This window comes from Panulirus ornatus, chromosome 45 (genome assembly GCF_036320965.1).
Source record: "Panulirus ornatus isolate Po-2019 chromosome 45, ASM3632096v1, whole genome shotgun sequence".
NCBI classification, from domain to species: domain Eukaryota; kingdom Metazoa; phylum Arthropoda; class Malacostraca; order Decapoda; family Palinuridae; genus Panulirus; species Panulirus ornatus.
Window position 1 is genome coordinate 2,354,899 of NC_092268.1, and position 17,123 is coordinate 2,372,021.

A 17,123-nucleotide genomic window follows, 5' to 3' on the forward strand; every position below is an offset into this window, starting at 1 on the left:
TCCCGCCACACATGAAATAGCATCCACCCCCAACCCCCTGCGAGGTAGCGCTAGGAAAAGACAAAAAGGCCACATTCGTTCACACTCAGTCTCTAGCTGTCATGTGTAATGCACCATAATCACAACTCCTTTCCACATCCAGACCCCACAGACCTTTCCATGGTTTACCCCAGATGCTTTACGTGCCCTGGTTCAATCCATTGACAGCATGTCAACCCTGGCATACCACGTCGTTCCAATACACTCTATTCCTTGCACACCTTTCACCCTCCTGTATGTTCAGGCCCCGATCACTCAAAATCTTTTTCACTCCATCTTTCCACCACCAATTTGGTCTCCCACTTCTTGTTCCATCCACCTCTGACACATACATCCTCTTTGTCAATCTTTCCTCACTCATTCTCTCCAATTGACCAAACCATTTCAGAACACCCTCATCTGCTCTTTCAACCACACTCTTTATTACCACACATCTCTCTTGCCCTTTCATTACTTACTCGATCAAACCACCTCACACCACGTATTTTCCTCAAACATCTCATTTCCAACACATCCACCCTACTCCACGCAACTCTATCTGTAGCCCACGCCTCGCAACCATATAACATTGTTAGAACCACTATTTCTTCAAACGTACCCATTTTTGCTTTCCAAGATAATGTTCTCGCCTTCCACACATTTTTCAATGCTCCCAGAACTTTCGCCCTCTCCCCCACCCAGTGACTCACTTCTGCTTCCATGGTTCCATCCACTGTCAAAATAAACTCCGAGATATCTATGCCCAGATATCTACTCCCAGATATCAAAAACACTTCACTTTCTCCGGTTTTTCTCCATTCAAACTTACCTCCCACTTGACTTGTCCCTCAACCCTACTGTACCCAATAACCTTGCTCTTATTCACATTTACCCTGCTTTCTTTCACACACTTTACCAAACTCAGTCACAAGCTTCTGCAGTTTCTCACATGAATCAGCCACCAGCGCTGTATCATCAGCAAACAACAAGTGACTCACTTCCCAAGCTCTCTCATCCACAACAGACTGCATACTTGCCCCTCTCTTCAAAATTCTTGCATTCACCTCCCTAACATCCCCATCCATAAACAAATTAAACAGCCATGGACACGTCACGCACCCCTGCCGCAAACCTACATTTACTGAGAACCAATCGCTTTCCTCTGTTCCCACTTGCACACATGCCTTACTTCCTCGATAAAAACTTTTCACTGCTTCTAACAACTTGCCTCCCACACCATATATTCTTAAAACCTTCCACAGAGCATCTCTATAAACTCTATCATATGCCTTCTTCAGATCCATTAATGCTACATACAAATCCATTTGCTTTTCTAAGTATTTCTCACGTACATTCTTCAAAGCAAACATCTGATCCACACATCCTCTACCACTTCTGAAACCATGCTGCTCTTCCCCAATCTGATGCTCTGTACATGCCTTCACCCTCTCAGTCAATACCCTCCCATATAATTTCCCAGGAATACTCAACAAACTTATACTCTGTAATTTTAGCACTCACCTTTATCCCCTTTGCCTTTGTACAATGGCACTATGCATGCATTCTGCCAATCCTCAGGCACCTCACCATGAGTCATACATACTTTAAATATATTTACCAACCAGTCAACAACAAATTCACCTCCTTTTTTAATAAATTCCACTGCAATACCATCCAAACCCGCAGTCTTGCTGGCTTTCATCTTCCACAAAGCTTTTACTACCTCTACTCTGTTTACCAAATCATTCTCCCTAACCCTCTCACTTCACACACCACCTCATCCAAAACACCCTATATCTGCCACTTTTATCATCAAACACATTCAACAAACCTTCGAAATACTCACTCCATCTCCTTCTCACATCACCACTACTTGTTATTACCTCTCAACGATGTTCCCATTTGTTCTCTCATCTTACGCACTTTATTTACCTCCTTCCAAAACATCTTTTTATTCTTCCTAAAATTTAATGATACTCTTTCACCCCATTTCTCATTTGCCCTCTTTTTCATTTCTTGCACCTTTTTCTTGACCTCCTGCCTCTTTCTTTTATTCTTCTCCCAGTCATTTGCACTATTTCCCTGCAAAACTCATCCAAATGCCTCTACATATTATTATTATATTATTATACTTTGTCACTGTCTCCCGCATTAGCGAGGTAGCACAAGGAAACAGATGAAAGAATGGCCCAACCCACCCACATACACACGTATAGCCATACACGTCCACACATGCACATATACATACCTATACAGTTTAACGTATACATATATATACATACACAGACATATACATATATACACATGTACATTATTCATGCTGCCCTTATTCATTCCTGTTGCCGCCCTGCCACACATAAAATGACAACCCATCTCCCCGCATGTGCGCGAGGTAGTGCTAGGAAAAGACAACAAAGGCCACATTTGTTCACACTCAGTCTCTAGCTGTCATGTATAATGCACCAAAACCACAGCTCCATTTCCACACCCAGGCCTCACAAACATCTTTTTATCCTCCCTAAAATTTAATGATACTCTCTCACCCCAACTCTCATTTGCTCTTTTTCTCCTCATGTACATTTCTCTAGACCTCCTGCCACTTTCTTTTATACATCTCCCAGTCATTTGCACCATTTCCCTGCAAAACTCGTCCAAATGTGTCTCTTCTCTCTAATAATCTTACTTCTTCATCCCACCACTCACTACCCTCTCTAATCTGCCCACCTCCCACACTTCTCATGCCACAAGCATCTTTTGCGCAAGCCATCACTGCTTCCTTAAATATATCCCATTCCTCCTCTACTCCCCTTAGGTCCTTTGCTCTCACCTTTTTCCATTCTGCACTCACTCTCTCCTGGTACTTCCTCACATAAGTCTCCTTCCCAAGCTCTCTTGCTCTCTTCGCCCGAACATTCTCTCTTCTTTTCTGAAGACCTCTACATATCTTCACCTTCTCCTCCACTAGATTATGATCAGACATCCCTCCAGTTGCACCTCTCAGCACATTAACATCCAAAAGTCTCTCTTTCATGCGCCTATCAGTTAACACGTAATCCAATAACACTCTCTGGCCATCTCTCCTACTTACATACATATACTTATAGCTCTTTTTAAACCAGGTATTCCCAATCACCAGTCCTTTTTCAGCACTCAAATCTACAAACTCTTCACCATTTCCGTTTACAACACTGAACACCCCATGTACATCAATTATTCCCTCAACTGCCACATTACTCACCTTTTCATTCAAATCACCCATCACTATACCCCGGTCTAGTGCATCAAAACTACTAACACACTCACTCAGCTGCTCGCAAAACACTTGCCTCTCATGATCTTTCTTCTCATGCCCAGGTGCATATGCACCAATAACCACCCATATCTCTCCATCCACTTTCAGTTTTATCAATATCAATCTAGAGTTTACTTTCCTACACTCTCTCACATACTCCCACCACTCCTGTTTCAGGAGTAGTGCTACTCCTTCTCTTGCTCTTGTCCTCTCACCAGCTCATGACTTTACTCCCAACACTTTCCCAAACCACTCTTTCCCTTTACCCGTGAGCTTCGTTTCACTCAGAGCCAAAACATCCAGGTTCCTTTCCTCAAACATACCATATATCTCTCCTTTTTTCTCATCTTGGTTACATCCACACACATTTAGACACCCCAATCTGAGCCTTCAAGGAGGATGAGCACTCCCCACGTAACTCCTTTTTCTGTTTCCCCTTTTAGAAAGTTGAAATACAAGGAGGGGAGGGTTTCTAGTTCCCCGCTCCCACTCCCTTTAGTCACCTTCTATGACATGCATCAGCAAGGTTGCACAGATGAAGAGTTGCCTAACTACTCACGTATACATGTGTATGTAAACGCACATATACATTCATATGCATTTCAAAATATACATACATATACAAACACAGAGAAATACACATGTACTTATTCATAATTGCTGCCTACGTCCATTCCTGTCACTACCTCGCCACACAGAAACAGCATCCCCCCTTCCCTTCTCCAGCGAGGTAGTGCCAGGAAAAGACAAAAAGTCCACATTCGTTCACACTCAGTCTCTAGCTGTCATGTGTAATGCACCGAAGCCACAGCTCCCTTTCCACATCCAGGCCCCACAGACCTTTCCATGATTTACCCTAGACATTTTACATGCCCTGGTTCAATCTACTGACAGCATGTTGACCCCAGTACACCACATCATTCCAATTTACTTTATTCCTTGCATGCCTTTTACCCAACTGTATGCTCGGGCCCTGATCGCTCAAAATCTTTTTCAGTCCATCCTTGCATCTCCAATTTGGTCTCCTGCTTCTTGTTCCCTGCACCTCTGACACATGAATCCTCTTTGTCGATCTTTTGTTGCTCATTCTCTCCATGTGTCCAAACCATTTCAACACACCCTCTTCTGCTCCCTCAACCACACTCTTTTTATTACCACACATCTCTCTTACCCTTTCATTACTTACTCGATCAAACCACCACACATCACATATTGTCTTCTGACATTTCATTTCCAACACATCTACCCTCCTTCACACAACCCTATCTATAGCCCATGCTTCACAACCACATAACATTGTTGGGACTACTCTTCATTCAAACATACCCATTTTTGCTCTGAGATATTGTTCTCACCCTCCACAAACACACACACACACACACACACATTATATTATTATTTTGATATATTTTGTCACTGTTTCCCGCATTAGTGAGGTAGCGCAAGGTAACAGACAAAAGAATGGCCCAACCCACCCACATACACATGTATATACATAAACATCCACACACAGACATATACATACCTATACATTTCAACGTGTACATACATATACATACACAGACATGTACATGCCTTCAATCCATTCCCACTGCCACCCTGCCACAACGAAGGCCACATTCGTTCACACCCAGTCTGGCTGTCACGTGTAATGCACAGCTCCCTTTCCACATCCAGGCCCCACAAAACTTTCCATGGTTTACCCAGGTGCTTCACATGTCCTGGTTCAATCCATTGACAGCATGTTCACTCTATTCCTTACACGTATTTCACCCTCCTATATGTTCAGGCCCTGATCGCTAAAAATCTTTTTCACTTTATCCTTCCACCTCCAACTTGGTCTCCCACTTCTCATTCCCTCCACACATATATCCTCATTGTCAATTTTTCCTCACTTGTTCTCTCCATGTGACCAAACCATTTTAGCACACCCTCTTCTGCCCTCTCAACCACACTTTTTTTATATCCACCCATCTCTCTTACCCTTTCATTGCTTATTCGATCAAACCACCTCACACTACATATTGTCCTCTGACATTTCATTTCGAACACACCCACCCTACTCCACACAACCTTATCTATAGCCCAAGCCTTGCAACCATATAACGTTGTTGGAGCCACTATTCCTTCAAACATTCCCATCTTTGCTCTCCAAGATAACTTTCTCACCTTTCACACATTCTTCAATGCTCCCAGAACCTTTGTCCCCTCCCCCACCCTGTGACTCACTTCTGCTTACATGGTTCCATCTGCTGCTAAATCCACTTCCAGATATCTAAAACACTTCACTTCCTCTGTTTTTTTTCCTGCAAGCTTACCTCCCAATTAACTTGTCCCCCAACCCTACCTTGCTCTTATTCACATTTACTCTCAACTTTCTTCTTTCACACACTTTACCAAACTCAGTCACCAACTTCAGCAGTTTCTCACCTGAATCTGAGATGAAAGCAAAACTCGGGAAAAGGGGTGCAGAGATGGAGTGTGGCAGTGAGATATGGTGGCTAGTAGCAAGCCTGTTTGCAGATAATACTGAGTTGTTTGCGAAGAGTGAAGAGGAGTTGCTGAAGTTGTGTGTTTTATGATGTGTGTAAGGATAGGCAATTAAAGGTAAATGCAAGTAAAAGTAAAGTAATGATGTTTGAAAGGAAACAGAGTGAAAGTATAGATTTTGTGGGCTAAATTATGCTTTGGATATGGGGGGAAAGAGACTGGAAGAGAGAATTTAAGTATCTAGGAGCCATCTTGGGTAAGTGTGGTGATATGGAAGGAGAGACAAGGGAGAGAGCAGTTCAGGGTACAAGAGTCATTGAGACCCTTAATAGAAGAATGAAGGGTAGAGGTATAAGTATGGAAGTGAGGAGAGGATTAAGGGACAGTATAGTTTTCCCAACCCTGACCTATGCAACTGAAACGTTGGCATGGAATGTGTCACAGAGGTCAAGAATTCAGGCCATGGAAATGAATCATTTGAGAAGAGCTTGTGATGTGACTAGATGGAATGAAGAAAATGAAAGGGTGTATAAGGAATGAATTATGGAGTTGTAGAATGGGTGAAACATGATACTTTAAGGTGGTTTCGGCATGTGGAAAGAATGGAAGACTGGAAGTTTACAAGGAAAGTTCACTGTATAATAGTACAATGAAAGGGGTTGGTGTGACATGGAGAAATAGGGTAGAGGAATACTGGTGGGAGAGAAATAGTGGAAGACTGCGTGGAATGGTGCATGCAAGGGAGGGATGTAAGGATGGGAGTTCCAGGAGGGATCTGGTGTCAGGTATATCCAGTTGGCCAGGAGTCCAGTCTTCTTGGGGTCCAGTAGGTGAGGGGTCCAGTTGAGGAGGAGGCCTTCAGTAGAGCAGTGTTGATGATGGCAACCACTCTGAGGAAGAAGGTTCAGGTGTACTCCAAGGAACATAAATGTCCATCTTACCAGGACTTCATAAAGGAGGAATCAGGGGTGTTCCTTATGGTTACATCCCCGGTATCATAATGAATACTTTGCTATATTTATCCCCACCAGAAATCTCAACACCAGTAGCAGCAGCTGGATGGGCATGAGTGAAGGATACGAGAGCAGAGCAAGTGTGTGGAAGAAGATATTAATTTACTTCTTTACGTTAACAGATTGAACAACAACAGCAGCAGAAGCAGTAAGAGGAAGAGGTGGAAGGTTTGGGGCAAGAATAGAGCAAGAGGGTGGGTGAAGGGGACACTGATTTTATGTATGTTTACAGAATGAGCAGTAGCAACAGCAGCAGCATCATTAGCCACAGCGGGGGTAGAGAAAGGGGGTTGGATTGGGTGGGTTGAGGGGAGGAGGTGGGGGGAAGGAGATGGGGGTTAGGTGGGTAGGAAGGGGGAAGAGGTCGGTGGGTGGGAGGGGTCCCCAAGAAATGGGGGGGTAGGGGAGAGGGCTTTGGGGGGGGGAGGGTGGGTGGGAGGAGGGTAGGGGAAGGTGGATGGGGGCAGGGGAGAGGGAGAGGTGCAGGAGGGAGGGTAATAACACCCTTGCTCTACCCCCACTGCTGCAACAACAACTGCAGCAGCAGCAACAACAGGTTTAGGTCATTGGGGGATGAAGTATTTGGTGGCTACGGTGGGAGTAAAGGGTAATAATAATATTTGCTTTCAGTAGAACACTGCCACCACCCTGCAGAAGCAGCAGCCACTGGGGGAGAGAGAGAGAGAGAACTTATCATCTTTCCTTTCAGCTTGACCATAAACAGCAGAGGTACAGTTGATCAGGAGTCCAGTAGGCCAGGGGTCCAGTTGGCCAGGGGTCCAGTTGGCCAAGGTTCCAGTTGGCCAAGGGTCCACTTGGCCAAGGGTCCAGTTGGCCAGGGGCCCAATGGCCATGGGTCTGGTTGGCTTGGAGTCCAGTTGACCATGGGACGACGAGGCTGCTAAGATGGTTTACCAACAGCGGCGTACTCATCCACCTGACAAGCATCAAATGCAGTTAGTATAATCATTTTAAGAGTATATAAACTGTATACATACAAAATTATATTTAAGACTGCTACAAGGACCTGTGTTTGGCATTAGATTTTAACTGATCAGTTCAATGTATGGACTTAAGCCCATAGTTTTACGGTGGCATCTAGTTTTCATCGATTGCCCTTAAATACTGACGCGTAGCATCTATCATCATTTGCTCCATTCTCATTAAACAAAGTGGGTATCAAGTGCTTTTAGTTATACATCTTTTGAAGGATTTGAATTTACAGAGCTAGCATTCCTGCTACTAATCCTGCAGGCTGGCAAAGGGCAGGGACGCCCAGTTCCCTGAGGTAGAATTGTCACCCAGCTTCCCAAAAAGAAGGCTCAAATATCATAAAATTTCCTCATCCTCTGAAACATGACAAGGCTTCTCTTTCCTATATCATTACAATTTGGAGTACAAATACCACCGAGACAAGTACACTTTTAACAGAACTGTATTTGGAATTCACATTATTACTTAACTTCTATTCTGTTAGACATTCCCCTGTAATTCTTACATTCAATCTCCATCCCCTTTTCCTTATACAAAGGATCTTATTCTGTACTGCTCTTGTCAAATTATCAGGCTTTTGACCATTATACCATGCCTTTCCAGACCCACTCCACAGCAATTTCACTGCTATTCTTCACCTAGCTTACCAAATTTCCTAGAGTCAGGGATCCCAAAGGTTGGTGGTCCAGGAGAAAGGTCAAGAAAGGATGGAGGAAAGGAGTGGAGGGGGACAGAAAATTCATATCCACATCTGAGAAATGGCAAAATATACACTTTGATACCAAGAGTGTAACTAGACGAGCAGCTCCCATACTCACCATTTTTTTAGTCCATGGTGAAATCATGGCCAACATTCCTTGCAGTATCTTGACTGTATAATTTGCAGCACTCTGAGACATTCTTCTTGAACGTTTTCCTTCTCATCTTCATTGCCATCTTGTAGAAATGATTGCCTGCAACACAAAAATTTTTCCATTTTGAATATATTATCAAATTTATGAAGCAAGTGGATAAAATTCGGCAAATAACTACAACTACTTTATATGAAAATGCACCCCATATGTTACCTTAGGATGTACAATACTAATGAGCCTATCATGAATTATCTTACATATATATTAAGATGACCAACTCGTATCCTGTATGTTACGTTAGGATTTACAATACTAATAAGACTATCATAGAAATTATCCAGTTTTTATATTAAAATGACCAACTCCTTTTCTATATGTTACCTTAGAATTTACAATAGAAGTGATCCTATTTATATATCAAAATGACCTACTCCTATCCTGTATGCTACCTTAGGATTTACAACAGTATAATTGTGTTTATTACATTCTATTATCATGTTTTCTATAATCAATCAGCTGTTTTGGTCACATCCAAAAGAATATAAGTGACCTGTTTATGGAGAATGGCAACCCATGTCAGTTCATCTCTCTATCTCTTCCAGAATATTATGCCTCTGGGAGATGTACAAACCTGTACAAAAACATACTGGCAGCTGTAAAAGCACCATTTGTCATGACAGACTAGAAACAACTGGAGAAAAATGACAAGCTCATGTTGTGATGATTTGAAGCAAGATCAAGTGGTGGTGCAAACGGCAGTAACTCATACATTCCCAACAAAATAAACCTAACAGTTGACAATGAAAGATCTCTGAAGACCTATAAACAAAAATGTATTACCCTCTATTATAGAAGAAGGTTTTAAAGAAGAAACCCGATGAGGAGAAAGCTGCAGTACTTGTAACCTTTGGTGGAGCTATTTATAAGAGATGTGTAATTCATTATGTTCCCAGCACCAGTAGATAGATAACCAGCCTAAACAAGTGGCTAAAAAATGTACTTGCCAAATTTGATGGCACATTTTACCAGCAACGAAGAATGAACTGGCAGACAAATAGATTTCGAAAGTGTGGAGAACAGACAGGAGAATTGCAATATTCACCTATCACCAGATTCGGGAATCCATCCAAGGAATGTTAGATGAAAGATTAGTACTTGGACACTCAGATGACTTACTCTGTGAGAAATTCTTTAAAGAGGATGAAAATCTGTATGGCACATAAGCAGCAGATGGCAGTATATCATGGTGTATGACCAGACGCTGTTAACAAGGTGACCTAGAAACCCATGAAGGAAGACAAATGAAATGAAACATTAAACATGAGGACCATGCCTGGTCACACACGCCAATGAAGGAATGCAAATTCTTTAGCAACAAGCATATTTGGGAAGACAGAAGAATGCCCGGCATATAGCAAGACCTGTAGCATATGCATGGAGAAGAATCACTTTGCAATTACACGCAGATCAAAACCAGGCAAGGGTTTTAGAAGTGTGGTCAGTGGTATTCAAGAGGATCCTGATAGAAAAGCCAACCCCAATTTCCTGTGTGTTACAAGCTTTCGACATGATGCAACGATGAGGCCATTATGGCATCCACGAAGGACGACCCCGATGTCGTGTATTTTATGAAGCTTTCAACACGACTCAGCAATGAAGCCATCATGACATCAATGGAGGTAAGCAATAAAGTGAAATTTCAGGTTGACTGTGGGACAAGCATGAATGTTATTCCTCAACTAATGATACCTGACAGACAGTTAAAGCCCCGTAATATAGTTTGTATATGTGGAATTCTATAGAGATAGGTGTCTCACTTGAAAAGAAAAATAGAAGAATCAGGAATTTGAAAGGTGCATGGTGCTACAGTAAGACAGCTAAAAGATCTTGACCCATTGGAAGGAAACATGTTAACGATCAAAGCAAATACTCTTAGAGACAAGACCTGTCATAAAGAAACAGCGAATCAGAGGTTGGACGAGTTCATATGAGATGATAAATTCAGGTACTATATGATGCAGTAAGCAGCTTTTAAGAAAGACTAGTGAACGAGACCTGGATGATGAAGAAAGACCACAAAACAGTATAACAGGGGATGTACAAATTGAAAGAGGGTTAGATACAAACTCAGGTTTGGAGGACAATGTGAATACAGATGTGTGTGTGTGTGTGTGTGTGTGTGTGTGTGTGTGTGTGTGTGAGCCAAGTAGTGTGTAGAACTAGGATAAGGATGAAATAGATCATAGTGATGTTTCTGATGCAGGAGGTGGACTTACTTAGTGTAAGACTATAGGAATGTGCTGCCAGTTAGAAGGTAGCGTCAGGAAAAAGACAAAGAATGACCCATCCACTCATATACACATTATATACATAAATGCACATACACATGCATATCAGCATATACACATATACAAGTACATTTTCACACTTGCTTGCCTTCATCCATTCCAGGTGCCCCACCCCACAGGAAACAGCATTGCTTCCCCATGTCTGCAAGGTAGTGCCAGGAAAACAGACAAAAAAGGCCACATTCATTCACACTCAGTCTCTAGTTGTCATGTGTAATGCACCAAAACCACAGCTCCCTATCCGCATCCGGGCCCTACAGACCATTCCGTGGATTACCCCAGACGTTTCACTTGTCCTGGTTCAGTACACTGATAGCACGTTGACCCTGGTATACTGCATCATTCCAATTCATGCTACTCTTTGCATGCCTCTCACCCTCCTGTAAGTTCAGGCCCCAATTGCTCAAACTCTTTTTCACTCCATCCTCCCACCTCCAGTTTGGTCTCCCACTTCTTGTTGCCTCCACCTCTGATACATATATCCTCTTTGTCAGCTTTTCCTTACTCATTCTCTCCATGTATCCAAAGCATTTCAACATGCTTTCATCTGCTCTTTCTCAACTACACTGTTTATTACCACACATCTCTTACCCTTTCATTACTTACCCAGTCAAACCACCTCACACCACATACTGTCCTCAAACATTTCCAACACTTCTGCAGTCTCTCAGTCAAATCAGCCACCAGTGCTGTATCATCAGTGAACAAAAACCGACTCACTTCCCAGGTCCTCTCATCCCAACAGATTGCATAGTTGCCCCTCTTTGCAAAACTCCTGCATTTACCACCCTAACCACCCCATCCATAAACAAATTAAACAACCATGGGGACATCACACACCCCTGCTGCAGACTGACCTTCACTGGGAACCAATCACTCTCCTCTCCAACTCATACATATGCCTTACACCATTGATAAAAACTTTTCACTGCTTCTCGCAGCCTTTCTCCCACACCATGTACTCTTAAGATCTTCCACAAAGCATTTCTATCAACCCTATCATATGCCTTCTCAAGATCCATAAATGCTACATACAGATCCATCTGTTTTTCTAAGTATTTCTGACACACATTCTTCAAAGCAAACACCTGATCCACACGTCCTCTGCCACTTCTGAAACCTTACAGCTCAGCCCCAATCTGATGCTATGTACATGTCTTCACCCTCTCAATCAATGCCCTCCCATACAATTTAATATCCCCTTTGCCTTTGTACAGTGGCAATATACATGCATTCTGCCAATCCTCAGCCACTTCACCATGATTCACACATACATTACCAATCAACAACACAGTCACCCCATTTCTTAATAAATTCAACTGCAATACCCTCCAAACCTGCCACCTTTCTGGTTTTCATCTTCCGCAAGGCTTTCACCACCTCAACCAAACTATTCACCCTGACCCTCTCACTTCACACACCACATAACAATACATATATATTTGTACCATAAAAGATCAGTTTATATTATAGGGCTATTGTATTTTTTGGTAAAAGAATATTTTCTAAATTGATGCACAAATATACAATACAATAGTAATTCTTTAAAATGAGAAGGGACAGTATTTATGCTTATTACAGTGTATCATAGCATATTTTTTTTTATTAACAAGCAGCTTCTTTGTTGATAGCCACAAGAATGTAAGTGACCTTTTTTCGAGAATGTACCAAGCAAGGTGATATTGGTCGTAAGCCTCTATAAGAAGTGCGTGCTAATATTGAATAGTGGTGGCCTTCCACCCGAGCAGCTCCTTGTACCTATGGACACCAGAACAGCCTCCTGGACCTCTGGTGACCTGGATTCCAGGTGACCTAGACTTTCCACCCAACCTCTGGGATCCTGGACTCTGAGCTAGGTCAGTGACGTGGCCACCTTGGTTGTGTCCTGGACCCCTGGGTTGCTATATTCTTGGTCCTGGACCCCCTAGTCTTACCTGATGTATCAGATTAATTTCCAGATGAAGTGCCTGACAACCCTGGTATACACCAACACTGTCTAATTCTACAGTAAAATTTCATTCAGTATCAAAAAATTTTACAATGATAATTGTAAAAATTTATTTTTTTATGTTACTGAATGAAATTTTACTGTAAAATTAGATACAGAGTTGGTGTATACCAGGGTTGTCAGGCACTTCATCAGGAAATTAATCTGATACATCAGGTAAGACTAGGGGGTCCAGGACCAAGAATATAGCAACTCAGAGGTCCAGGACACAACCAAGGTGGCCACGTCACTGACCTAGCTCAGAGTCCAGGATCCCAGAGGCTGGGTGGAAAGTCCAGGTCACCAGAGGCACAGGAAGCCGCTCAGGTGGAAGGCCAACACTGGTGTAATCATCCACTTGACTACGACAAATTGCTGGAAATGTTTTATCAGTGGAAATAGTGTACAGCTTGTGCAGTTGTGTGCTGAAAAAGGACTGGTTATTGGGAATGTCTAGTTTAGAAAGAGGGATATACACAAGTGTACATATGTGATTAGGAAAGATGGTCAGGAATGACTGGATTATGCAGGGGGAAGGGTGTGATGTCCCCATGGGTGTTTATATATGAGTTGGTGTGACAAGAATATGTAAGAATCTAAGTGAGAAGGGCGAATATGAAGTCTGTAGGGGATGAGAGGGACATGAAAAGTCAGTCAGTTATTGTTTGTTATGATACAGCATTGATATATTTGAGCGAGTACAGAATTTTGTGACTGAGTTTAGAAGAGTATGTGATAGATGGAGGCTAAGAGTAAGGGCCGATCACACCATAAGGGTCATCTCTGTATGGTTTTCATATGTAACTTATTATTGTGTTGACATCAATCACAATAGGCTATGGTCAAATGCACCATGTTGGCTGTGTACCAACTATATAAAAAAATTGTTAAAAAATTTATTATTAACACATTTTGAGGTATTTAATAATAAAATCCAATGATAAAAGTTAAATAGAACTCATTATAACAAAATACATGGTGCATTCTACGTCACCCATCAAAAGACCTACGAGCGCATCGGATTCAATGGGATAAGAGCCAAAGGAAAGATATCCAATGTTGTTACATGGGATCGGATGCTGTTTCTTATACTTACATTATTTATACGAGTCAACAGGTTCAGGATCTGATCACTAGTGAGCTGGAGGAGAAGCTGTCAAGACGTGCTCCTCCGTGTAAGTCGTGCTCGAGCCCAGAAGCCGGTTCAAGGAGTCACAGTGACCTGCGGGGAAACAAAGAGGTGTCAATTCTTCGTGAACCAGATTGACGTAAGTGATGTGTGTTGTCATGTCAATAATCTCGAGTATATACGAGGATGTTAAGTGGTGTGAGGGATCAGGTTGGGATCCAGCTTGGGGTCGACTCCTTGGTGTGGCTGGCCCGCCTCATCATCATCCTGGAACCCGAGATGATGATCATGTGTTGACATTTGTGTTGTGTGTAGCAATATATACAAACTAAGGCAACACTCAACCTTGACCCCAGTGTGAAAAACTAATAATCACAGGATTTACATTAAATCTTTAACGCGAAATTGACCTTAGACGACATCATAAGAATCCATTATTTATTGTAAGACGGTAAAATGACTATTTTGGCATTAACCTTAGATTTTAACGTTAAAATGACATGGTAATTAAACACATTAACCTTAGATATTAACTTGTTCTTCATTAACCGTCATGGCTGTGTTAACGTATATATATAAGTACAATTATTGCTCTACTGGCTTTATTCCCTCATCATCACCGCACACTATATCATTGCATTTTGCTGGTAATTCTGGTCATTAGGTCATTATCGACGGCAAGATGAAGATAGGAAAGGATTGGGTGTGTTATTTTGTAATAGTAATAACGTAAATAATGACATTTGGGCCCTTGTCGGAAACAAGATGGCGTCCGGCCATCAAGCCTTATCTTAGCTGTAGTTGGTCGAAATGACCCATTTTATCATCGTTAGGATAACAACTGTCTTGAGCCATGGCCGAACATGAGGTGTAGTGTGAATATCAAGTGGAAAATAAACTTGACGCTTCGTTTTAGCAGCAGAACAACACAACGAAACTACCAAACGATCATTACGAGGGTTCACACATACACACCAGAGCCTCTCCAATGTCCTCAAACTTGATTTAAATGAACTCATAACCGGGATCAGATGCATGCATATATATATATATATATATATATATATATATATATATATATATATATATATATATTATATATATATATATATATATATATATATACACGTGTGTGTGTGTGTGCCACTTCCCGCATGGGTTAACAGAAGGACCGTAGGTCAAGCCAGCCATATCTCTGCTAATTACCGTAAAAATAACACTTTATGACACTCCACTTTGACCCTTATGCATAACATTACAACTGGTCAACAAATTTCTCGAACAATTTGCATATACTAACCTTAAAATAAGGGTTTGATGGACGGTGTGTCACGCGTAGGTCCTCCCCGTCAGCGGCTCCTACCAGCAAATGGCCATCTTGGCTTATGGAATTTATACCGTCCCTGGAAACTCTGGCACGACCTGGCCACGGCGTCAAATTGCTAGCTGGTAACTCAACATCACGAGGAAATACAGGAATTATCTGTTTTCTAACCTCCTGATGGTGTTGAGAGTCCTTAATTAGATGCCAGGCGTGGAATTAAGATGGTTTTCAATGTCTTTGATGGTTATATAACTGTAAATGATATCAAGATGACGATTTAATGAAGTGTTGTGATAGTACCATATCCAAAACATAGGTGGCAGTTTTAGTACCATATCCAAAACATAGATGGCAGTGTTTCATACTTTCTCTTCTTACTTGTGTGAAGCAGTGAAGTTCGAACCTGTCTCATAAAGTATGAAATAACGTACAGAACTTGGATTTTTATACCAGAAATTACGTTTTAAAGAGGAAGGTAACTCAATAGTACAATTCTGAAGCTTTTATAGTTATTTTTAAGACGTCTTTTGTAGTACAGCAGTGGAAAATACGGGACTCGCCTGAACGAAGCTGTTCCGATTCAACTGACTCAATGAGGCTTCGAAACACAGCCAAAACGCAGTTAGTACATCAGTCCAAACTCCCTTAAGAAAGTTCCTTATGAGAAATGATGACCAGAAATAAGGGTGAGCCACTAAAAGTTAAAAAGTGGCACTGATGTATACTAGTTATGGAGACTATTTCCGTGGACATATCTTTATTTTGGGGGAGGTGGTTGCAGAAGGGAGTCATAGGGCGTCATAGATAGATAGACAGATAGATAGATAGATAGTGGCTTTGAAAATGATTTACTTAGACACTTTTTCTTGCCAAGAAGGAAAACGAATCATAAGATCACTAAAAGAAAACTTAACTTTCAATCATTAACTCAGTTATTTGTGGTGGTTGGCATTTTTTTTTTTCTTTTAGATAATTAATGTATTTAGTAGCTCTGGTGTTATTTGTGAGTTTATTGATAATTGTATTGTGAAGTGTGTTGAACTTAGGTTGTACACTTCAGGGCCTTATGTGCCGACCCTTGATTTAGTGCCATGATCTAGCTGCTGACCTAGGCCCTTAGAACTGGGTCAGCCTCAGTCTGGGGTCAGACACCAGAGGGGTTGGATGGTTGTAACTGTCTGTCCACTCACCTTATATAGGCTTTTGTAAACTACTTATAAAATGACCAAAACAAAATGCTTTTTTGTTTATATTTTTCGTTACAGATCATTAAATTTAATGGCTCTTTTAAAGTTATTTATGTGTGGATCTTAGATCTTTTAGATAATCAGTTTTAAGCGTTTCTTTTCTAGTTTTTTATTCTGATTTTTGATAATTGATTTTAGTCAGATAGACAAGATAATGGCTTTTATCAGGGAGTCTTATTTCTATAAATGAAACATACACTTCCGTAAACAAATATTTATTGCATTACATTACATCAGTGACATAGGAAGATGGTGAAAAGGACATGTTTGCAACCTTGCTCACTAGTCCAAGTTGCTAAAACAATGGAGATACAAAGGTTTGAATAATTGTCGATCTTTGTTTATATCGTATACTTTATTATTTTAAGTATGAATACATACATGTATACATTACCTATATTACATATACACTCATATTATTATAATCG

General features: G+C 41.4%; 1 protein-coding gene and 1 long non-coding RNA gene across 20 annotated transcripts in view; one reads left to right on the forward strand and one right to left on the reverse strand.

The window, feature by feature from the left end:
* Window positions 1-17,123, forward strand: part of LOC139762987 (uncharacterized) — a 492,364-nt gene that overhangs the window by 253,000 nt on the left and 222,241 nt on the right. For all 19 annotated transcript variants that reach the window (XR_011715948.1, XR_011715952.1, XR_011715956.1 and 16 more), the window contains one exon: window positions 14,113-14,263. The gene's annotated coding sequence lies outside the window, so the exon portion shown is untranslated. The remainder of the gene's footprint in view (window positions 1-14,112; window positions 14,264-17,123) is intronic.
* On the reverse strand, window positions 603-15,790 carry LOC139762998 (uncharacterized). Its single transcript, XR_011715994.1, has 4 exons — window positions 15,425-15,790; window positions 14,092-14,217; window positions 8,625-8,759; window positions 603-7,750 (listed from the first exon to the last, which is right to left on the reverse strand). It is a non-coding gene; the product is annotated as an uncharacterized lncRNA (long non-coding RNA).